The sequence below is a fragment of the Epinephelus lanceolatus genome, chromosome 2 (assembly GCF_041903045.1).
Source record: "Epinephelus lanceolatus isolate andai-2023 chromosome 2, ASM4190304v1, whole genome shotgun sequence".
In the NCBI taxonomy this organism is placed as follows: domain Eukaryota; kingdom Metazoa; phylum Chordata; class Actinopteri; order Perciformes; family Serranidae; genus Epinephelus; species Epinephelus lanceolatus.
Genome location: NC_135735.1, coordinates 49,226,831 through 49,252,370, shown reverse-complemented (window position 1 = coordinate 49,252,370; position 25,540 = coordinate 49,226,831). Strand labels below are relative to the sequence as shown.

The 25,540-nt window shown below is 42.5% G+C and overlaps 1 long non-coding RNA gene across 1 annotated transcript in view; it reads left to right on the top strand.

The window, feature by feature from the left end:
• Positions 1 to 24,884, top strand: part of LOC144458777 (uncharacterized) — a 32,013-nt gene extending 7,129 nt beyond the window's left edge. The window contains exon 2 of the long non-coding RNA XR_013488164.1: positions 23,943 to 24,884. This is a non-coding gene — a long non-coding RNA (uncharacterized LOC144458777). The remainder of the gene's footprint in view (positions 1 to 23,942) is intronic.
• The last annotated feature ends 656 nt before the right edge of the window (positions 24,885 to 25,540 follow it).

The following is a 25,540-nucleotide window of genomic DNA, read 5'->3' as shown; positions in this document are numbered from 1 at the left end:
TTGACAAGGCACTGAAGCTGGCCCAGGCCAGTGGGACAGCCAGAAAGGATGTAAAGGGCTTACAGTCGCTTGAGTTTGCACCCTCACACATGAGGGCACCTCAAGCAGTGCACAAAATGTCAATAAAGCAGACCCCCAGTAAGCAGCAGCACCAGCATAAGGCTTGCTACAGGTGAGGCGGTGAGCAGCACAGGGCTGGGAACTGTAGGTTCATTAAAGAAACCTAAACAAAGAAAAACACATGCACATCCAAACTGGAAGAAGGGCAGGTGCTGAGCCGAAAACGATGCAAACAACAGAAAAATCAAACAGCTTGCACACTGCAGGGCTCCAATGCTCAGTCGTAATTTATTCAGGTAAGTAACGTTTCGAGCGTCAGGCTCTTCATCAGACTTTTTCTTCATTAAAGAAACCTGTCACAAGTGTGGTAAAGTTGGCCACATTAAGAAAGTGTGTAGGTCCAAAGGCTCAGTGGGAGATTCAAAGGCTAAAAGGGGGGGAGTACAGGCAGGCAAGCAGGGGAGAACTCAGGGAGCAAATTATGTCAGCCAGGGGGAGGATGAAAAAGGTGGCATTGATACAGATGAAGTCATGTTCACACTGTACAAAATAGATGAACTTGACGTACCAGCAGAAGAGCCATTTGTAGAGACATTGACAGTTAATTAGATAGACACACAGTTTGAGATTTGACTCAGGTTGTGGGGTAACAGTAATGAACTACTCAGTGTTCAAAACTTTAGGGGGAAAAGAGGCACCAAAGCTACGCCCATGTAGAGTGAGACTAAGAACGGGAACTGCCCATTGGTCCGACAGCCCATTGGTTTGACATCCCATTGTTCCGACCATATTAAACCCATTGTTCCGAAGTCCATTTCGAAATCATCATGATGCCCTGTGGTTAAGGTCTGGTTAGGTTTAGGCACAAAAAACACTTGGTTAGGGTCAGGAAAAGATCATGGTATGGGTTAAAATGAAAAAGAAAGTGACAAACACATAAGCCGTGAGCCTGCTCCGCCTCAAGCCTTTCCCAGCTGACCCAGAGTCGGTCGCGGTGCACCATACGCCCGCCGCGAGCCGTTCAGCACCGCGGACAGTCGGACTAATGGGATGTCGAACCAATGGGCTGTCGGACCAATGACATGGACCCACTAAGAACATACACAGGGCAGAGTAAAAGTCTTGGGAGCAGCTGTGGTTAAGGTGCAGCATAAAGGGCTAGTGCAAGACTTACCTGTGGTAGTTGTAGCAGGTTCAGGCCCCAGTCTGGTAGGCAGGTACTGGATTAGGAGGCTAGGGTTACAGTGGGGACCAGCACCCCAGGTCCACCATGTCCAGGAAGAGACCTTGGAGGAGGTACTGGGGGAGTATGGGGAGGTCTTCAAAGACAAACTCTGGATATTCAAAGGCCCCCCAGCGAAAATATATGTGGACAAGGAAGCAGCCCCCAGGTTTTTTAAAGCCAGGCCTGTCCCATACGGCATGAGAGAAAGAATTGAGGCTGAACTCAATTGTCCCCTCACCCACAAGATTATTGAACCAGTAAAACATGCTGAGTGGGCAGCACCTGTGGTCCCTATGTTAAAACCCAATGACACAGCAAGACTGTGCAGAGATTACAAATTAACTGTAAATCAGATCTCAAAACTGGTACAGTACCCAATTCCCAGAATTGAGGACCTGTTTGCCACGCTTTCAGGTGGACAGAAGTTCACGAAATTAGATCTGAGTCATGCCTATCACCAGATTCCCTTGGACGAGGAAGCAAAGAAGTATGTGACCATAAATACTCATAAAGGTTTGTTCACGTACAGAGTGCTACCTTTTGGCGTTTCATCAAGCCCAGCGATATTCCAACGGACCATGGAGGGACTGCTGCAGGGCATCCCTCGTGTGGCCATCTTCCTCAATGACATCTTCCTGATGGGGAATGACGACCAAGAGCACCTGCAGACTCTGGCCATGGTGCTGAAACGGCAACAGGAAGCCTGTCTCAGGGTCAAGAGGGCCAAGTGCTTATTCATGAATGAGGAAGTGATGCTCCTGGGTCATAAAGTGGATGCAACAGGACTGCACTCAGTCCATGAGAAGGTGCAAGCGATCCAGGAGGCACCCACACCTTCAAATGTGACAGAGTTGAAGGCATACCTAGGACTGTTAAACCATTATAACAAGTTCCTGCCAAATCTGTCAACTGTTCTTGCCCCAGTGCACAAACTGCTACAAAAAGAGACAAAGTGGCAGTGGGGAGAGGCACATCAAGCTGCCTTTGACAAATCGAAAGAAATGATGCAGTCTGCTGAAGTGCTTGTGCATTACAACCCAGAGAAGGGCATTGTGCTGTCATGTGACGCATCACTATATGGAGTAGGTGCCGTGCTGTCACATCACATGCCAGATGGAACTGAGAGACCCATAGGATTCACCTCACTAACATTAAATGCTGCCGAGAAGAACTATTCACAACTGGATAAGGAAGGACTGGCAGTGATGTTTGGAATAAAACATTTCCACAAATACATTTACGGACGGAAATTCACTATAGTGACAGATCACAAGCCCTTGTTGTCACTTTTCAGTGAGATGCAAGCCGTACCACAAATGGTCTCACCCAGAGTCCAAAGGTGGGCAGTAACTTTGAGAGCCTACGAATACACAATAGTGTATAAAGAAGGGAAGTACCACTGCAATGCAGATGCCTTGAGCTGCCTTCCTTTACCAGAGAAAGCTGAATTGGAGAGGCTGGAAGAGAGGGTTCTCATGCTGGAGAGCTCAGACATCACACTGGTGACAGCTGATCAAGTGGAAGCATGGACAGACAAAGACCCAGTATTCTCAACAGTGCGGGAGAGAGTACGCAATGGCTGGTCATCTAAACTTAAAGGGGAGGAGTTTGCCCCCTATGAGGTGATTCCTCACCTCATAGGGGGCAAACTCCTCCCTGAACTCGGTATCCAGAATGGGTGTGTGTTATGGGGCTCAAGAGTGATTGTGCCAGAACCAGGCCGAGAAAATGTTGAAAATGAGACAGCTTCATCAGTGCCACCCAGGAGTGTTCAGAACGAAGGCACTGGCTAGGAGTTATGTAAGGTGGCCAAAGTTGGACAAAGAGGTTGACGATACTGTAAAGGGCTGTACAACATGTCAAGAGCACCGCAACATCCCTGCACCAGCTCCATTACACCCCTGGGACTGGCCTGACAAGCCTTGGAGCCGTATCCATGTGGATTATGCCGGACCACTTATGGAAAAAATGTTTTTTTTGTGCTCATTGATGTACATTCAAAATGGATGGACGTGTATCCAGTGAAGTCTGCCACTTCAGCCACCACAATTGAGTGCCTGCGTACCAATTTCAGTAACCATGGACTGCCTGAGTTGTGGGCGTCTGATAATGGCACTTGTTTCACCAGCACAGAGTTCAAAGACTTCCTGAGCAAAAATGGAATCCGTCATGTGACCTCTGCACCCTACCATGCCGCCAGTAACAGGTTAGCAGAGAGAGGGGTACAAACATTCAAGAGAATGATGAAAAAATGTCCAGAGGGCACGCTGACAGCTAAGGTAGCCAGAGTGTTATTTAGCTACAGAGTGAGTCCTCACACTACAACAGGTCTATCCCCAGCAGAGTTGCTTCTCGGGAGGAAGCTACGTTGCACCCTGGATTCAATCCACCCAGACCTAAGCAGGAAAGTGAAGGAAAAACAAGAAAGACAAATAAAATAGCACAACAAAAAGGCAAAAGGATGCTGGTTCAAAACAGGAGACTCAATGTTGACCCAGAACTTCAGTCTAGGACCCAAGTGGATCCCGGAAATCGTTGAGTTGGTGACAGGACCAGTGTCATACAAAGTGATGCTGGGTGATGGGAGAGTAGTGAGGAGATATGTGGACCAGATTCACACTCAACACCAGAGACAAGAAAAATGCAACAAGAACCAACAAGCTGCCTCTACTCAGTTGAGTCAGGCCGACACAAAAAACGAAGCATGGCTGAAAGCTGAGGAGGTGGTACTCAGTGGTGACAAGTTGGAGGAGCCAGCAGCTACTGAAGCTGTAGGCTCAGAGACTGAACAAAGAACTGTAACAAATACAACTCCAGTGAGGAGACAGTCAAAAAGGGAAACTAAGTTGTCCAGTTACCTTAAACACTTTCAGTTGAACTAAGACAGACTCACTAATAGTGTTGGCTGGCACATTAAAGAAAAAACAAAAAACAAAAACAGTTATAATGTTTCTGTGAGAACCTGCTTAAGGAGGGAGGGATGTTGTAACTGTGTGAATTGAGAGAAATATATGTTACTCCTTAGGTCCACTAGGTGGTGCGATGATTTCAGTTGTTACCTGTTGGGAGTTAATACAGAGAGAAAACAAGAAACAGTCAATGCTGTGTACTGTGAGAAATGAGGTGGTCGAGCTGCACACTGTGCCTGTTGGGAACAAAATAAACTATCTCATGTTCATTAAGAAGCCTCCCGTGAGTTACTACACAAACATCACTCAGTATCAGTTCTCCTGTCCTCTCCGCTCCTCCCTCTGCTGCTGAGAAGAGTTACCAAAAATAAGTATACTTGAAGTTCATTTTCTCAAGTATACTTAAGTAAACTTTAAGTGTATTTCCCAGGTATACTTTAACCCTTTGGGTCCTAGGCCTTTTTGGGGTATTTTTACTGCCTTTACTTTTAAGCTGGGCTAACCAGACTTCTATGTGCCTGTATTTTATATTAATTTTTATATCAATGAAAAAAACAAATCCGTATGACTAAATTCTTACATTTTGACATGTATCTCACCATAGCAAGTTGGAAAATGACATATTCTGCCATATATGAAGAGGGGAGACTCTCTGGAATCTGGCAATATAAGAACCATGATGGTGGGACATTCTGTCACTTCACAGTTGTCCAAAACATGTGGTTTGTGCCAGGCGGACATGATTGCCAGTATTTTTTCATTATTGCAAGAAATTCCATTGACTCATTCACAAGTCAAAAATGTGTTTTATCTGAAAGAAACATGCAATTTTTACATCTAAGATAATAGAAAAAGAGTCAACCAAGTGCAATGATGCCCTCCAAGATAATATTTGTTTTTCAGTTTCAGTTATATATCGGGGGGACATTTTGGGCCTTGGTGGGGGACACATGTCCCCCTCAATGTATATGGTGACTACGGCCCTGTCAGGCATGCATAATTAGGCTACAATTGTCTGGGTGCGTAAAGGTGAAGTGCGCTTGTCTTGTCATGCAAGGTTTGATGGAGTGTCAACTGGACAATATGGAGATATTTGCATCTTGAAAGCCGGACTACAAATGTGGATAGACAGGGAGAAACACACGCAAGCCTAAGACGTGGTAAGATACGATATTCCTCACTATATGAAGTGACTGATAACAAGATCTGTATAATGGATTGTAAAGAAATTTGTCAGGTTTTTATTTTGTAGACACTTGATCTGTATTTATAGCGTGATGGGATGACAGCACAATGATGTGTGTGGCATCCCTGGAAAGCTCTGCTCCTCCGCTTTCATGTGATATGTGTGGCATTTCTGTGCGACCCTGCATTCGCAAGTAATCCTTCCAAGAGTAATGTGTGTGCAAAGCTGTATGAAAGCTCTGTTATACATAATTTTAGTGTAACTTTATCATTTTTTTTCGCTGTGAAAACATTGGACTACCGAGTGCTTGGTCTTCTCGGAAAGCAACAATTCCGCTGTTTCATGTGATATGCGTGGCTTCTCGCTATGACAAACGGTTGCGGAGAAAATCCACAGAGAAGAACGGGTGTGAATTTGGACGTACTATGCGTCGTTCGGGCCCATAGGGTTAAAGGGATAGTGCACCCAAAAATGAAAATTCAGCCATTATCTACTCACCCATATGCCGATGGAGGCCCTGATGAAGTTTTAGTGTCCTCACATCCCTTGCGGAGATCAGCGGGGGGGAGCGGCTAGCACACCTAATGGCAGACGGCGCCCCAGACTAACGTCCAAGAACACAAAATTGAATCCACAGAGTATCTCCATACTGCTCAACCATAGTGATCCAAGTGTGCTGCAGCTGCGACATAAAAAGTTGTTTCGAAAAACGTCATATGAACTCTGTTTTTAGCCTCATTGTAGCCTGTAGCTCTGACTGCTAGGAAAGAAAAGAAAATTAAACAAACGGGAAGGAAAGCATGCATCTGCTGTGTAGGGGGACACGCATTAGATGTATGTGTACAGATGGGAAGAATGCCTCATGAGAGGAAGATAGGCTTCTTAAAGGAAAATGGCATCTATTTTGGCTGCTCGTGCACAGGGCACATCAGTAAAGATTGCCAGAAAAGGATTTCCTGCTCATTGTGCAGCCTTAAACATCCCACTATACTTCACAAGGAACCCATTAATGATTCTGAGCAGACGGAGAGGAGCCCATAGTTGCATGTTGACAACACACTGGTGTCAAGTGGTCTTACAGGGGCTGGAGACCAGGACTGCAAACTGCCCATCGTTCCGGTCCAGGTTAAATCTAACAAAGGAACCAAAACTGTCTTCACTTACACTTCCTTAGACCAGGGGAGTACTGCAGTGTTTTGCACTGAGAGCTTAATGCACAAGCTCCACCTCACAGGGAGAAAGGGGTGCATTCTCCTTCGAACCATGGCCCAGGAGAAAGTTGTAAGCAGCAACATCGTGTCAGGACTTGAGGTTGACGCAATGGAGGGGGACAATTTTCTCGAGCTTACAAGAGCTTACACGCAAGAGTCCATACCCGTGCACAGAGGAAATATTCCAACTGAAAGAGATATTAAACAATGGTGACATCAAAGCACTGGAACCACTGGAAGTGGTATGTAGTGTGAATGATGAACCATATGTCATCTGAACCTTGCTGGGCTGGACTGTTAATGGTCCACTGACAGGAGACAGTGGAGAGACTGTTAACTGGGGGCATCCACAAATAACTGTCAACAGAGTTTCAGTTGTAAACCTAGAGGACCTCTGGTAGCAACAGTTTAAGAATGACTTCCCTGAAAGCAGCATTGATGAGCAACCAGGAATGTCAAGGGAAGATCAAAGGGTCCTGGAGTTTGTCACCAACTCAGCAAAACAGGTGGAGGGGCATTACCAGATTGCATTACCTTTAAGGAACATTGACATCAGCATGCCAAATAACAAGAGAATTGTTGAGAAATGCTTGTGTTATTTGAAAAGAAGGTTTAAGAAGGACTCAACGTTTCATACTGAATATAACACCTTTATAAATGACCTTCTGGCTAAAGGCTATGCTGAGAAGGTGCCCGAAGAGGAACTGGACCATGGCGATGGAAAAGTATGGTACATATCACACCAAAGAGTTTACCATCACCACCAAAAGAAAGATCAGAGTTGTGTTTGACTGTGGAGCAAGATATCAAGGAACATCACTGACTGCTTAACTTCTACAGGGCCCTGATCTTACCACCTCTCTGATTGGAGTGGTGACCCGATTTAGGAAGGAACCAATTGTGATCATGGCTGACATTGAATCCATGTTCCACCAGGTCCAGGTCCCTCCTGACGACAGAGACCTCCTCAGGTTCCTCTGGTGGCCAAAGGGGGATATGCAGCAACTACCTGCTGAGCATCGGATGAAGGTGCATTTGTTTGGGGCAACATCATCTCCCAGTTGTGCTAATTTCGCTCTCAGAAAGTGTGCAGAGGACCATGGGCATCGCTACCGTAAGGAAACAGTGGACAAACTATTGCGCTGCTTTTATGTAGATGATTGCCTCGTGTTGGTGGCCACAGAGAAGGAAGCAGTGTTGCTTACAGGAACCTGGTCTCTTTGTGTCCCAAGGGTGGATTTTCTCTTACAAACTGGTTGAGTTACAGGTCTGGAGTGCTGGAAGTCATCCCAGAGAATCACAGAGCAAAAGGCATTGAAGGATTGGACATGGAGCTGGACTCGCTACCTGTAGAGAGAGTGCTGGGTGTGGAATGGAACATTAAATTGGACTCCTTTAAGTTCAAAATGGTACTTAAAGATAGACCACTTACCAGAAGAGGAATCCTCTCGACTGTCAGCTCCATCTACGATCTCCTTGGAATTCTGAGCCCTGTAGTTTTAACAGCAAAGAAGATCCTGAGAGACCTGTGCAGGAGAGGGATAGGCTGATATGATACTGTGCCTGAGTCAGTCTCTAAAGAATGGTTGGAGTGGCTGCAGCAGCTGCATCTGTTGGAAAGATTTATTAAGCCACCAGGCTTTGGAGAAGTTACTTCAGCCCAGTTACATCATTTCTGTGATGCCAGCGAACATGGATATGGAACAGTGACTTACCTGCTGTTGAAAACCAAGAACTCGGAAGTACAAAGTGCTTTTGTGATGGGAAAGGCTCGAGTAGCTCCTTTGAAATGTGTTAGAATCACCAGGATAGAGCTTATTGTTGCAACTATGGCCAGCCGCATTGACATGCTGTGGAGGAAAGAGTTACAGATGGATCTTTTGGACTCGGTGTTCTGGACAGACAGCACATCTGTTCTGAAATACATTAGGATTGAGACTTCATGGTTTAAAGTCTTTGTTGCAAACCGGGTCTCACAAATTCTCCAGGTTTCCTGTTCTGCTCAATGGAGGTACGTGGACACCAGCAGCAATCGAACAGATAGAGCCTCCAGACGTGTGAAAGTTGATGCGTTCATCGCAGATGCTACATGGGTGTCAGGGCCTAACTTTCTTGTTGACCAGGAAGACCTCAATTACCTTTCACTTGGCGACCCTGAAGTCAGAAGAGTTGCAGTGAATGTTGTCCAGGCCAGGGAAGAACCTGTAACCCGTCTGATCGAGTACTTTTCCTCTTGGACAAGTCTAAAGAAATCAGTGGCGTGGCTCTTGAGGATTAACCCTATGGGCCCAAACAATGCATTGTGCGTCACACCTGTTCTTCTCTATGGATTTTCTCCGCGACCGTGTGTCATAGCCAGAAGCGGAACCGTAGCTTTCCGACAAGACCACGCACTTGTCGGTAGTCCAATGTTTTCACAGCGGAAAAAAATGAAAAAGTTACACTAAAATTATGTATAACAGAGCTTTCATACAGCTTTGCACACACATTACTCTTGGATGGATTACTCGCAAACGCAGGCTCGCACAGAAATGCGATGCATATCACGTGAAAGCGTAGGACCAGAGCTTTCCAGTGATACTGTCATCCCATCACGTTGTAAATACAGATCAATTGCCCACAAAATAAAAACCTGACGAATTTCTTTATAATCCATGATACAGATCTTGTTATCAGTCACTTCATATAGTGAGGAATATCGTATCTTACCACGTCTTAGGCTTGTGTGTGCGTGTGTTTCTCCCTGTCTATCCACATTTGTAGTCCAGCTTTCAACATGCAAATATCTCCATATTGTCCAGTTGACACTCGTCAAACTTTGTATGACAAGACCAGCACGGAGCAAACAAAGTGGCAAATATTATCTTGGAGGACATCATTGCACTTGGTTGACTCTTTTTCTATTATCTTAAATGTAAATATTGCATGTTTCTTTCAGATAAAACACATTTTTTGACTTGTGAATGAGTCAATGGAATTTCTTGCAATAATGAAAAAATACTGGCAATCATGTCCGCCTGGCACAAACCACATGTTTTGGACAACTGTGAAGTGACAGAATGTCCCACCATCATGGTTCTTATATTGCCAGATTCCAGAGAGTCTCCCCTCTTCATATATGGCAGAATATGTCAACATCCAACTTGCTATGGTGAGATACATGTAAAAATGCAAGAATTTAGTAACACAGATTTGTTTTTTTCATTGATATAAAAAATAATAGAAAATACAGGCACATAGAAGGACATGGAATGATGGCCAATCTGGATAGCCCAGATGTGTATGTAGCCTTTATCATGACTGTGATATGAGCTTAACAGTAAAAGCAGTAAAAAATACCCCAGAAACAGGCCTAGGGCCCATAGGGTTAAAAGCTGGCTCATGTCCTGTGTAAAGAAGGGAAGACAATTACATCTGACCTTTGCGCAGTCTAACATCAACAAGAAACAACAGGAATCATCTATGGAAAGGCAGATGAAAGATGAGGACAGCGGTGCACAGGAGCCTCACAGTGAAAGACCTGGACCAGGCTGAGCTAGCTATCATCAAGTTCTGCCAGGGAAAGAGATTTCCTGATGAGCTAACCAGTCTGGGGAAAGGACAGCCTGTTAAAAGGTCCAGTCACCTCCATAAGCTCTGTCCACAGCTGCAAGATGGAATCCTGAGAGTTGGTGGTCGGCTCAGTAGATCGTCTATGCCTGTGGAAGAGAAACATCCTATAATCCTAACAAAAGATCTCCACATCTCAGCGTTCTTACTTAGACATGTACATCGGGAAGTGGGACATGGTGGCCATAACCATATGCTGTCTAAGCTGAGAGAGAGACACTGGATAGCTGGTGTGAGTTCAGCCATCAGGAGAGTGCTAGCCAAGTGTATCATCTGTTGCCGTCTGAATGCCAGTGTTTCCCATACATTCATTTATCTGTGGCGGTGCGCGACGAATAAATTATCTCTGCCACATATAGATTTTTTTTTTCGACCTCGCTCATAAACACATTATAATGGGACTCACTATCTGTGAATGTAGCTTGTCATTACAATTTCGGTGCAATAGGTGGCGGTATGCATTGTAAAGACGCACTTAACGCACCTGGTCCGCCAGAAGAAGAAGAAGAAGAAGCAGACGTAGTAGCAGAACGGATCCAAAGACGAAAGTAAGACCTCTCGGTACAAATATGTGGGCAAACAAGTCCAAAACTGGTCCGAACAACTCTAACTCATCATGTTATATTAGCCTGTGTCTGTATTAACATAGCTGGAAGCTCAACATGTGCAGAGACATTATCTCATGCTGTTAGTAGTGTTAACTGCAGCGCAAGTCCCGTAGCAGCTCACCCCCCCGTTAATCAATTACAGCGGCTGCACCGGCAACGGGAGCGGCGCGACAACCACCGTCTGTCGTGTGACAACTCTCTATTTTACGCGGCTCTTATATTTTTGTCGGGCTACGCTCCCCTACGCGACCCTCCAGCAGATAAAAACTACATGAAATAGTGTGCTAAACGAGCATAATGTGTTTTTAAATGAATAAACCATTATCAGAGGTGATATGTGATGATTTTTTTTCATGCATTTACCCATGTTTATCCATGACATTGTGTAAATGTCTGTGGCGGACATTTGAAAGCGAGTAGGTGACAAACAGTACAGTAAACTTGTAGATAACTCAAATATATGTAATAACTTAGGTGGAAAATGCTTTAACATTTCATGCAGCCTCTCGGCTCAGCAAACGGTAAACAACCCCACTGGCTTCTCTACGTGTCGCTTAGTCAGTGGAGCCCAAATGAATATGCCGCGATGCTACGCTGATGTGACGCTTACGTTTGCAGCCGGTGGAGCCCGGCCCTAAGGTTCTGCTCGTTAGTAATTAACTCTGACGTTGGATGTTCACTCCTTCACACAGATGAGTATTGAGAAATATTTTCAATACCCCCTCCATATGCCCCCCCCCCCCGGCAGAGAAATATTAGCAGGAGGCGCTCACACACCCAGTTGCATACTTAATGTCTTAAACAGTGCCCTGTGCCCCCATAGACATCCTCAACATGAGAGGCAGGCTGACCTTTATATAGAAACAGGGCTGAAGCAGACAGGAGGCTGCCAGCACAGAGCCAAGGTTAACAGCAAGTGAGAAACAAGACACAATTTAACTGTCAAGGCAAATTAAATCACTGTTTGACATTCTCACAATGTAGAGCCAGCCTCATTATCATAATATACTGATGTACCTTGAACTTGACCTTCAAAGCCCTGTGGATGGTTGAATGTGCAGAATATGCCCTTGACTCTAAGCATGATTAGAGATTTTCATCTCTGTACCATTTAGCCTATTATGTGAGACGGAAGTTGATGAAAAAGGGCTTTGGGCTGGCAGATGCTTCCCCATGGAGAAGTGGTAAATGAAATTTCATCAGGCTTTTGGTGTAACCCAATTAATATGTCTAAAATAATGTGAGATTAGCTTCCAGTTTCATTTGTGTTCAACGATAAAGCAAACAAAAGACAGTTACTAATGGTAGTTTTCTAAGTCACAATCATCTTTATTGTGCTGCCGTCCAGTCTTTTTTAAATGTGAGGCACTTCAAGGATCCAAAAGAGTCCTCACTCACTGGTGGTTGTTCAGAGGCTTAGCAAAGTCTATAGATGCAACACTGAATAAAGGCTCTTGTGTTCTTACATCCATTGAATCTGGCTGTGTTTTGTTTATGATATGATGCAGCTCAGTGTCAGTTTCAATGTCCATTGCAAGTGTTCCAATATCAGTGTTTGTTCTTCAGCAGACATGTATCTAGCAAGCATATAGCACTACCTAGCATAGCACATGTTTGCAACTTATTCAGATGCATAGACATTTTTAGGTTGTACCTGGCTACCCCAGGTACAACATTGTTTTATTCAGCCTATTCTCATTCCGCAGTCATCAAATAGTGCCAGCTCAGTGGCCTAGTGGTAGAGTGTCCGCCCTGAGACTGGGAGGTCGTGGGCTCAATCCCCGGCCGGGTCATACTAAAGACCATAAAAATGGGACCCATTGCCTCTCTGCTTGGCACTCAGCATCAGGGGTTGGAATTGGGGGGTTAGATCACGCACCACCGCTGCTCACCGCCCCCTCAGGGAATGGGTCAAACACAGGGAACAAATTTCACACACTCAGGTGTGTGACAATCAGTGGAACTTTAATCTTTAATCTCTTTGTAAGTGATTTCGACATCAGACACTGACGCCATAAGCCATCTGTTTGTGACGGGCAGCATCAGTTGGTAACAAGGCCGGACAGCACCTTTTGCAGTGTTATGATATGCCACTGGAGGCATCAGTTTGAAACACTGCTAGTAACGAGGAAATATAAGGAGCTGAAAGTCATTATAGGGCAGGTAGGAGAAGTGGTGGATAGGTCAAACAAACCAAAAACCAAAGAATATTTTTTTCTAAACTGATCCGTGTACCGTTTGTTCATTTGAATTTCAATTAAGAACTAAAAAAAAAAATAAAATGGAAAAACTATTTGTTATTTCATTATTTGTTTTTCAATGTCCAACAAAAAAACAGATTGACTTCTTTTTCAAATATTTCATTTAGTGTGCAGGTCAGAAATAGAAGGTCTCAATCCCTTTTTTTATTTTGATATTTTTTTATTTTTATTTTATTTATTTTTATTTATTTATTTATTTGAACATGTAAAAAAAAAATTAAATAAAAATAAGCAATTGATTAAAACAATTAGAAAGAGAAGAAAACAATATATTCACATCTCATTTACATGTTCAAAAGGAGTAGGAAGAAGTATAAACTTATCTGGTCCTACCCCTTGTTCACTCAATATTCATATCAATAATAATAATAATAATACTGTAATAACAACAACAATAGTAATGCTAATAATAACAACAAGAACAAGAAACAACAACAAACAACAACAACAATAACGACTACAATAATGACAACGACATACGACAACAACAGTAACAACGAAAACAACATATAGATACACTCACTTACATATAACATATTAATTATGACTGTTGTAATCCCTCCTCCCTGTATTTAGTGAAAACCATGTGTTTATACCTGTTTTTAAAGTGATTCATGTTTGGACACTGTTGTAACTCCACATTCAGACTGTTCCATAGTCTCACCCCAGCAGGTGAGACTATGGAGTTTTGAAGTTTAACCCCCCCCCTTAAATTATACCCACCCTCTCTTTCCTGAAATATTTCCTGTATGTTATGTGGTAGAAGATTATTTCTTGCTTTATACATGAATACTGCTGTTTGATATTGCACCATGTCATAAAGTTTAATTATTTTAGATTTTATGAATAATGAATTGGTGTGTTCCCGAAATCCGACATTGTGAATTATTCTAATAGCTCGTTTTTGTAGACTGAGGTGGCTGAGTGGCTGTAAAGAACTTATGTATGAGTTTCCCCAACCTCTGTGCAATAATTCAAATACGGTAATACTAGTGAGCAGTACAGAATGTGGAGTGACCTGTGGTTCAGAAAGTGCTTTGCCTTGCCTAGGACTGAGATGCTTCTAGACAGTTTAGTGTGGATATGTTTGATGTGAGGTTTCCAGCAAATTTTATCATCTATAATCACCCCAAGGAATTTGATTTTGTGTACCCTTTCTATACTAACACCCTCTATATGCACCCGTGCTTGATTGTTGATTTTTCTGTTTCCAAATACCATTATTTTTGTTTTACTCAAGTTTAGTGAAAGCTTGTTTATGTCAAACCATATTTTTATTTTGCTTAGTTCTAATGTGATTAAGTCCAAAAGTTGCTGCAAATTCTCACCACACCCCAGTATATTTGTGTCATCAGCAAACAATATAAATTTCAATAGCTGTGATGTCCTGCATATGTCATTTATGTATATGATGAATAGTTTTGGTCCTAGCACTGATCCCTCAGGTACACCACACACAATGTCCAAACACGATGACTGAGATTCCCCCATCTTCACAAACTGTTTTCTGTTTTTTAAATAGTTTCTGACCCACTCTGATACCACACCCCTAATCCCATAATGTTCCAATTTATTGATAAGTATTTCATGATTTATGGTGTCAAATGTTTTTTTTTAAATCAATGAACACATATTTCTTATTGTCAATGGTGTTTGTGATTTCTTCAATGAATTCTGTTAGAGCTAGAGAAGTTGACCGGTTTGACCTGAATCCATACTGACTGTCCGAGAGTAATTTGTGTGTATCTATGAAACTGTCTAATCTGTTGTTGAAGAGTTTTTCTAGAATTTTTGAAAATTGTGGGAGAAGAGAAACAGGCCTGTAGTTTGTGAAGATGTGCTTATCTCCAGTTTTGTACAATGGGATGACTTTGGCTATTTTCATGCTGTCAGGAAATTGACCAGTTTGGAAAGACAAATTGAAAATGTGGTTTAGTGGTTTGGATATCCCGTCTATTACCATTCTGACTAGTTTGGTATCAGTGTCATTATAATCAGTGGATACTTTATTTTTGCATTTCTTGACAATGTCTATAATCTCTTTTTCTTCTACCGGTTTGAGATACATTGAACTTGGGTTTATTGCTATAAGAGTATCACTATTGTTGTTCACTGGAGCTGGATTTTTTTTTAGCTAAATTGGGTCCTACATTTACAAAAAAGTGATTGAAGTTGTTGACCACCTCATCCATGTTATTGATCTCCCTATCATTATCAATAAAGTAGCTTGGATATTTAGATTGTTTTGAGCCATTTCTAATTATGCCATTTAATATATTCCATATTCCCTTGATATCCTTCTTATTCTTGTCTAGTAGTGTATTATAATAATCCCTCTTACAGATTCTCATGATGTTGGTTAACTTGTTTTTGTATATCTTATACTTATCTTCTGCTTCTTTGGTTCTATGTTTAACAAATTCTCTGTATAGTGTATTTTTTATTGCAGGTATTCTGTAAACCCTTGGTGATCCACTGCTTATCTCTATACTTTTGTTTTCTGTAGTAACGTTTAATTGGACAATTTTTATCATATAACTGTTTGAATATTCTTAAAAATTCATCATAAGCTTTGTCAGTATCCACTTCATTATGCACTGATTCCCAGTTCTGAGCTAATCGATCATTTTTTAAAGCAATCATGGCCTCGTCCGTCCTAACCCGTCTGTAATGTGGTTTATTGTCCTGCTGTTTTTTTGTGTAGTTGCTCTTGTATACCGTAAAAACTGGAAGGTGGTCGCTGATGTCATTTATTAATAGCCCGCTTACTGTATCATTATCAATGTCATTTGTAAATATATTGTCAATTAATGTAGCACTATGAGAAGTTATCCATCTTGGTTTGGTGATTTTGGGATGTAGACCAATGCTGTACAGCGTGTTGATGAATTGTTCTGTCTTTATATTATTATTGGGATTTAGTAAGTCAATATTTAAGTCACCACAGACAAACATAACTTTATGGCTTGTTTTAGAAAAGTGTTCCTCCATCCAGTTTTTAAATATATCAATATCAGATCCTGGTGTTCTGTATATGCAACTCACAATGAGATTTTTCTTTTTTTCCACACAAATTTCTATTGTGAGACTTTCAAGAACATTATCCACCACTGTTGACAGTTTTTCCACCACCTTATAATTGCAGCTCATATCAACAAACAAGGCTACACCACCACCGTTTTTGTTTTTTCTGTTCATACAAATCAAATCATATCCTTCAATTTCACAGTCCATGCCTTTTTCATTGTTGAACCAATATCAGATCCTGGTGTTCTGTATATGCAACTCACAATGAGATTTTTCTTTTTTTCCACACAAATTTCTATTGTGAGACTTTCAAGAACATTATCCACCACTGTTGACAGTTTTTCCACCACCTTATAATTGCAGCTCATATCAACAAACAAGGCTACACCACCACCGTTTTTGTTTTTTCTGTTCATACAAATCAAATCATATCCTTCAATTTCACAGTCCATGCCTTTTTCATTGTTGAACCAAGTTTCAGATATTGCAATTATATTGAATGGCCGTGTGAAGTGACTTAAATAATCTTTAATGTTGTAGAAATTGGCATATAAACTTCTGCTGTTAAAGTGGATTATTGAAAGTTTGTTTTCAGTATTAACTGTGTTGTTGAACTGTTCATCTGTATAGTAGTGGCAGTTGTTGACATTCAGGAAAAAATTGTTTTCTGGATCAATGTCCATTTCAATATCATGTGGCTGGTGTTCAGTGTATTGAAGAGTGTTTATCTTCAGGTGATCAAGTTCATCAATCCTTTGTAATATATGATTGGCTACGGGATGTGTATGTGTTGTGTTTATAGTCATATGAGAGTTTTAAGGTTCAGAATACAGTGGTCGGAGATTAATGTTTCTAGGTAGTTTTTGGTGTACTGATGCAGGGATGAATAATCAGTTTGTCATGTCGCAGATAGGCAATATCTCCTCTGGCTCTGGCAGCTCTCAACTCTGGCAACAGCTCCTTCCTCTTTCTTCTTACTGACTCAGTGTAGTCCTCGTTAATGTAAATTTTGGTTCCTTTAAGAGATTTGGTGCGTTGCAGTATGGTTGTTCTGTCCTTGTACCTGAGGAACTTCACAACAATGGGCCTTGGTCTATCGCCTCCAGGTTTCCCTGAGCGATGGGCTCTCTCCATCTTGATCTCTTGCCGAAGTTGTAGCTTTTCGGCTAGGACCCTCTTGATTTTCTCCTCCGTCTCAGCCCAGGTTTCCCCGGGTGATTCCTCGATCCCATCAATCACCAAGTTTAATTATTTAATCACTCTCATTTCTGTACCCCGGAAGTTATTCAGCCTAGCACATACTTAATTTACTGTCTAATACTGATCGTAGGCTGTTGTTTATTATGGCTGCCTTGGAGTCCCAAGGATTATGCGCTTGTTGCCGCGACGTAAAACATAACTTTGACTCCGTAACATCACCATTGCTCTCGAAAGCTCTGGTAGATCTGCAGTGATCCCATTCACAGCTTCCTATTGGAATTTCTCGGTCCACCTTAAATGTCGCATAATGCCTGTAGATGGCGGTCAGTCATTTTCAAGCTAATTCATGAACTGAAAAATTGAGCAAATACAGGGAAAATTTAATGAGAATGATCAGTAGAGTGCAATTGTCCTAAATTTTGAGCATTTTAACTGTAGCATATCTTTCTTATTGTCCTTACTCATGGTAAACTGCTTTTCAGTCTTGCTATTTCTGCCTATTTGCTGTGGTCTTGTTTGCTCTGTATTAAAAACTCTTAAGAAACCAATACTCCAAGAAGACAGGAGATGTCAAAGGTTATCATAATCCTGAGTTTTATTCATTTTACTGTAGTATTTTTCTTAATGATCTCAATGAAATGGTCCAGATCACAAGCCACTATACTTAGACTAGTCGAATAGAATAGAATAGAATAGAATAGAATAGAAGCTTTATTTGTCATTGCATTGAATACAGTGTATTAACACAACGAAATTCAAGGTGCCACTCCTGATCAGTGCTTTAAAAAGAATAAATAGTAATAATAAATATGTGACACCCCCCCTTCCCCTACATACACTTCACTCTCTCTTTTTCACACACACACACACACACACACACACACAACTGTCTAACATCTTCCCATCCCTCCCTGACAAAACACACCCACCCGCACACAAATGCACAAATGTGTAAAATAGCAGCAGGTTACACCATAGTGGGAAAATAATCTGGACTAGATTATCATGGAGAATCCAGAGACTCATTAAAATACAGCTTCTGATTTGTGAAACCTTTACTCTATTTGTGAAAATGCAAAAAAGGGTGATTTCACTGCTTTTTTTTTTCATCCAGACCACATTAGACTAGGTCCAAATTGTCACGAACTGGGCTGCACGGCCATGACAAAGAGGGAGATGCATACACAAGGAAAGCCAATTAATGGATTTTATTTACTAAAGAATAAACATAAGAAAAAGAACCTACCGTATTTTTCCAAATAGCAGCCCGGGCGTTTATTTCACAAAATCGATTTTGACCCCAGGCTTTTAAAAGAACCAGGCGGCTATTTGCTCAAGGCTTTTATTTTTTTTGCACTGACCTGCACCAGGCCGTTATTTGGTTACAGTTCCTGTCCACTATGTTTTTTAGTGCAAAAATACTGTATAATGTAGGGGTGACTTCGTGTACAAAAATCTCTAAACATTTAGAGTGGGTCATTTTTTTCGTGTACACATGTACACGGGTTTCACCGCTGGGTGGTGCTATTGCATTATACCAGTAAAGCCCCAGTTATCCGAATACCAACCGAACGGGCCATTTAACCAACAGTTAGAGGCCGCCACACCGAAATATCGCCATCCCGACGGTCCGCCATCCCGAATTCTGGTCCCTGAGTCCTGACAGTAAGCTATGGCGAACCTGTAGAAGCCGTATTCCCCATGCATGTCAGTGATTTTCACGTGAGTAATTCAGGCTGACATTACCTGTTTTTCAGCGAACTCTTCTGGTAATTTTATTAAAAAGCATGGCATATAGGTCCGCAGTAACTTATTATTATTATTATTATTATTATTGGGTCTTATAAGAGTGGGCTACAATGAGTACCAGGCCATCAAATCACAGCATCCGCGGTGAGAGGACACAGAATTGTGTGCGCTTTTACGCACGTGGGTCAAAGCGATCACAGATATTTGATGTGGGAAAGATGTAGCCAGATGTATTACCTGTTTTAGATACGTGGCTTTCTGTTCGTCCGTCTGTCCCTCCGTCCGTCCATAGCATGAGTCATGTGCACCACTTCACCACCGACCCATGTGTAAAAGCGCAAACAGTCCCTCAAGGAGGGACAGCCATGAGGCAACGAATGAGGAAATAATCGCCCGGGCATTTAATCGGACCAGCGTTTAACACGCAAAATGGGGTCAAACCCCCGGCGGCTATTAGGTGCCCGGCGGCTATTTGCCACCGGGCGACTATTTGGAAATATACAGTAACTAAACATTACGTGTGCAATCAGTAATGTCAGTGGTGTAGGTGAGGGCATGAGTGAAACAATGTATTGTGTGTGATGTTTTAGGGTGTAGGAAGCTAAGACAAAACCAAACCCAAAACCAAATGCTGCCTCAGGAAGGACAGTGTGGCCAAACACTAAATCATTTGGATTAAACCCTGTACTTTTTGCACTACCCCCCGCACAGTCAAAAGCAACCAGGGTAGCCCCTCCTCCCAGTCCCCAACCAGCTCAACACAATATGCCTCCAAAAGAGACTTGAGTTTGGTGGAAACGCTCCAGAGCCCCTTGACTCTGAGCATGATAAGCTGTTGACTGATTATGCCTGATCCCTAACAGTTTCAACACTTAGGCCATCAGATGGGAAGAAAAGTTGGATCCCTGATTAAGTACTCAAATGGTTGACTAACAGCTGGAATCAGCTGTAACTGAGCTGGTTCAATGACCTGGTTTGGCTTACCAGTTAGCTGAAAAGAACCACAGTTCTTAATGTGCAGAGAAACGTCCTTCTTCAGTTGAGGCCAAAAAAAAAAAAAAAGTCGTAAAATCATGTCATAGGTCTTCGGGACCCCAAAGTGCCCCGACCTGTCATGAGCAAGCTCCAACACATGGCTACGCAACTTGGATGGAACTACTTGAAAAATGGGGTCACCAACAAAATCCTCACCATGGGGCAACCACGTCCTCAGCAAAATACCATCCTGAATAAAGTAACCACTGGCAACATTTTTCACCTCACTGGCTGACAACACAGACCCAAACAGCTCTTTCAAATACGGATCAGCTCTCTGCTCACTCTGCAGGTCACTGTGAGACACAGACAAAGGGAAATCAGGCAAACATGGCAACGCAGTCTCCACCTCCCCTTCCCCCTCCTTCGACTCAGCCTGACTCATTGCCTGTGTAACCGCACATGCTGGAAAAACTTTAGGAAAACACACAGCACTTTTATCAAGCTGCTCTGAACTCAAAGGAGAAGTAGTGACCACTAGAGGCGGTGACTCACTCACCCAAACACGACTGCCAGCCAAATCATTACCCAGAATGATATCAATCCCTTCAACTGGTAATGCTGGTCTCACAGCAATAGGCACCTTGCCCTGCACCAAGCCACAGTCTAAGGTCATCTTATGTACTGGGACAGGTACCAACCCCAACCCCATTCCTCACATAAGGATCCTACCCCCAGTATCAGTTTTCTCTGAAAATGGCAAAACAGATTCCACAACATAAGAATTAACAGCACAGTATCTCTCAAGATCTAAACGGGAATCTTAGTTTCACTACCAGCCTGTGTTACAAACCCATCAGAGACAAAAGGCCGATATGACACACTGGGGTCATCAGCCACACCAAATTCTGCCTGCCCAACTTGACACAGTCCCACATCCACAGGACCAGGAACACTTGCAGCCAGGGCAGCAGGTTTTAGACGGCCGCTTCCTGCGTGCTGCTTCCTAGCCCTAAGCATTGGGCAGTCTGACTTCCAGTGGCCTGGCTCATGGCAGTAAGTGCACAAATTCTCACCTTTTCCCCCCTTACCCGAAGAACCCCCAAAGCGAACAGACGACCTACCACTAGCATCCTTGTGCCTCACAGGCTCCCGCACAGGCTCACTGTACTGGCTTTTATGAATGAGGACATATTCATCCGCCAGTTCTGCAGCCTCAGCCACAGTTTTAACCTTACACTCAGTAAGATGTGTAGCCACCAGACTGGGCAGAGAGTTCTTAAACTGCTCCAAGATGATCAAATCACACAAACTCTCAAAATCTTCAACATCAGAGGACATACACCAATGATTGAAATGGGTAGTCAGCTCCCTCGCAAACTCCAAATGCGACTGGTTAACCCTTTTTTCCCCACGTCCTAAAACGCTGGCAATAGGCTTCCAGGACTAACTCATACACCTTTAGTACAGCAGCCTTGACTGACTTATAAGTTAGACTGTCATTACTTAAAGATGCATAAGCCTCCTGTGCCTTCACAGACAACACACACTGCAACAGCAACATTTGCTCAGAGTCTGACCAACCCCCTGCCTGTGCAACCCGCTCAAACAGAGAGAAAAAAACATCTGGATCCTTCTCATTGATCTTTGGCAAAAGCTGCAAATTCCTCACAACATCAGGAGCCCCAGAGAGCAAAGATGAACCTTCCTCCCCTTGCAAGACATCCCCAGAAAGCTTACCATCTCTGACTAAACCCAACCTAGCAGTCTGCAGTGCTATCTTTGCCTGCTCTGTCTCACGCCGCAACCGTCCAATTGTGACCTGCTTTTCCACCTCCAGTCTATGCCTTTCTGTCTCAGCCTTTTGCCTCTCCTTCTCATGAGACAGTTGCAACAAAAGCGACTCTTTTTGCTGCTCAAAAGTCAAAATTCCCACTGGAACTTAAAGTGACTGTGCTGCTAGTGCATGACCAAGTCCCTCTTTCTTTGCACCCAACACCCCTTTCTCAACTAACTGCAGCTTAAAGTTACAATGTGTAATTTACGTGGTTGTTTATTAGCAAATATCAACTATTGCTTTCATAAATATATATTTACTAAAGTGTAATGCAATTCACATACAAATGGAAGCTTTCTCATAGGCTTAGAATGATTTCTCTATATATACACAGGCAGGGTGCAGTCTGCTGGAGGCTGCCCTCTTGCGTCGCCATATTTGAATATAGTGGCCAAAAGGGATATACGCGCTTCGCCTTTCGCGTTTACCTAGAACTTGCCATCACTGGAGACGGTTAAGGTGAAGATCAATCCGGGGCACTTCTGCGTGAACCTGCTTTGTACTTTTATGATTCTGTTGCACTTTAAATGGAGGACCACACATATGTTTTGCCCCCTAAAGCCCTATTCGGACGGGATTAGTTTTACATAGGGACGAGGGGTAAAGTAATAATTACCAGAGATTTTAGTCCCGTCCGAATGTGCCATGTCAGTAATCATTACCGCACGATGTTAGTAAAGATTACCGCGACTTTTACCTTCTGTAAAAGGGTCCAGGACAATTACCTCAGGTAATACTAATCCCGTGCGAATAGACCAGCAGTAAACATGTGTGTTAGGGCTGTCAAAAAAAAATCGAAGTTAGAAATATATTCAAATCTATTTATTTTTTTATAAGTTCGAACCTAAATTTGATCATTTGAATATCATTAATAATTAATTAATACTATCAATAATGTTGTATATCACGGCAAATCCCGTTCGGGCGGAGATGGCTCGCGCACGAGCCGGGCCAGAGAGGGACGCAGCGGGAGGGAGAGAGTGATGCCGAGATCGAAAAGTGGCTGAGGGTATGTCGATTGCTGCTCAGCGGCATATACCGATCCCCAGACTGGCATAAAGATCCCTAGACTGGTATATACCGATCCCCAGACTGGCATAAAGATCCCTAGACTGGTATATACCGATCCCCAGACTGGCATAAAGATCCCTAGACTGGTATATACCGATCCCCAGACTGGTATAAAGATCCCTAGACTGGTATATACCGATCCCCAGACTGGCATACAGATTCTCGGAGTGGTATGCTGCTATTATGCCGCTGTTACTCCACCGACACACGACGGTATGTGCCGTTTGAGATTGTTATGGCACTGAGAGACGGTTGGATGGGTACCGCCCCCTGATGAATATGCAAATATAATGCCACTGGGCTGGTTTGACGACAAGTACTGCCGTAAATGTATACATTTTTTTTTTGTCTTTATTGACAATGCTAACATGACACTTTACCGCAAGTAAAGGAATGTATGTATGTTATGTTGTTGGGGTGTACGCATATAGACAGTAATTACACGTGGGACTCTTACTATATGATAGTAAAGTAATAGGCCTATGTCTAAATGTCCGCCTATAAACTACTTAAAGCTAATGAAAGTGCTAGCCTTAGCTAACATGGCTAATGTTAGCCCAGCCACTGTAGCCAGTCTGACTAATCGATAGCAGAAACTTTGAGCCAGCCAACAAAACAATACTTAGTGACAGGTTTTCATTATTAGGAGAACACAATAATACATTACTTCATATAAAATCTACTTCGCAGAACATTAACCATTGTGGCATATTATGTATCATGTTTACTATACATTGAGATATTTTCTAACTATTGTCAATCAATGTGTGTGAGTGTGCGTGTGTGTATGTATGTATGTATGTATGTATGTATGTGTGTGTGTGTGCATGTGCTTGTTACAGTAAAACTACCAGGTGATTATTTATTTTTATATGTGTGTATGTATATATACACACATATAAAAAATAAATAATCACCTGGTAGTTAAATAATCACCTGGTAGTTTTACTGTATACTTATTGTGATAAGAAATTTTGTGTCTCAATTTAATTGTTACTTCTATGTTTCATCTAGGTCTTGGATCATGCTATTCTACTCAAGTCTATGCAGCAGCATATGTCCTTGAATATCACAAGTCTCATTCAGCCAACACTGCTCCCCTACTACCAACACACCACTCCTGCTTCAGCACCATATGATGTCCTGCATCGACACACTGATCCAGTGTATAAGCCTTTGGGCATCGATATACCAATTGATCCAGCGGTATAAGTCTTTAGGCATGGATATACCGCTACTCTTCCAGCGGTATAAGCCGTTAGGCATGGACACTTCCAGTGGTATAGGCCTTTAGGCATGGACACCTCTAGCGGTATAAGCCTTTAGGCATGGACATACCGCTACTCTTCCAGGGGTATAAGCCGTTAGGCATGGACACTTCCAGCGGTATAAGCCTTTAGGCATGGACATACCACTGATGAGCCAGAGGAATATAGTCGTTTATATGATGCCAGTGGCCACCAACTGGGATGCAAACGTTGATTTTAAGATGCGGTTATAAAATGAATGTGTCACAAGTCACCATTAAATTTGTTCACTCATTTTGATCATTTCTTTAGGCTGAGACGTGATATTGATAAGTGACTGTGTGTAAGGCACAAGCTAAACACATGTAGCTATATGATGCTTTCCACCTTTGTGGCAAGTAACATTGTTATGATGCAGTAAGTAGTGCAGCGGCCTTACAGTCAGGAGAACTGTGGAAGTTTTAACTGATCATGTGAACGTTATTTATCCATTGTTTTTTTTTCTTTTTTGCAATGAAGACATCCTTTATCCACTACAATGTGCAAATAAGAGAATGTCTTAATTTTGGAGCTTGACTAAAAAACACATTGAAATGTCTTATAAAAAAGCCAGTATTGCAAATCCTGGTGGAAAAATGTTCTAAATGTGAACATTCCATTGTTGTCCTCATATACTCAATAAAACATTTGCACGTCTGAGCCAGTTGAACGTCGTGTTGCTAGTGATTTCTATTTAACAGAAAAATGCTGTCTTGAGGATTGTTGTAAACATCTGGGGTTTTTTTGCTCATGAGCTTAAGAAATGAGGATGTGTAAATGTATTGACTACACCTGAAGTAGTTCACTGCTGTCAATGTACAGACGCAGGTTCCTATATCTGCCAGGAGGTGGCACTGTAGATATTTGATGACTTGTTTTAATTCATGGTCTAACAGCTACTGAACCCAGACCTGTTTACAGTCTGGCTAATTGTGATAAGAAAGTTGAAAATGTAGTGTCTCAATTTAATTGTTACTCCTATGTTTCATCTAGGTCTTGGATCATGCTATTCTACACATGTCTATGCAGCAGCATATGTTACATATACCACTCCTGCTTCAGCACCATATGATGTCCTGCATCGACACACTGATCCAGCGCATAAGCCTTTGGGCATCGATATAGCAATTGATCCAGCGGTATAAGTCTTTAGGCATGGACATACCACTACTCTTCCAGCGGCATAAGCCTTTACTTCCAGCGGCATAAGCCTTTAGGCATGGACATACCACTGATGAGCCAGAGGAATATGTCGTTTAGCCTATATGATGCCAGTGGCCACCAACTGGGATGCAAATGTTGATTTGAAGATGCGGTTATAAAATG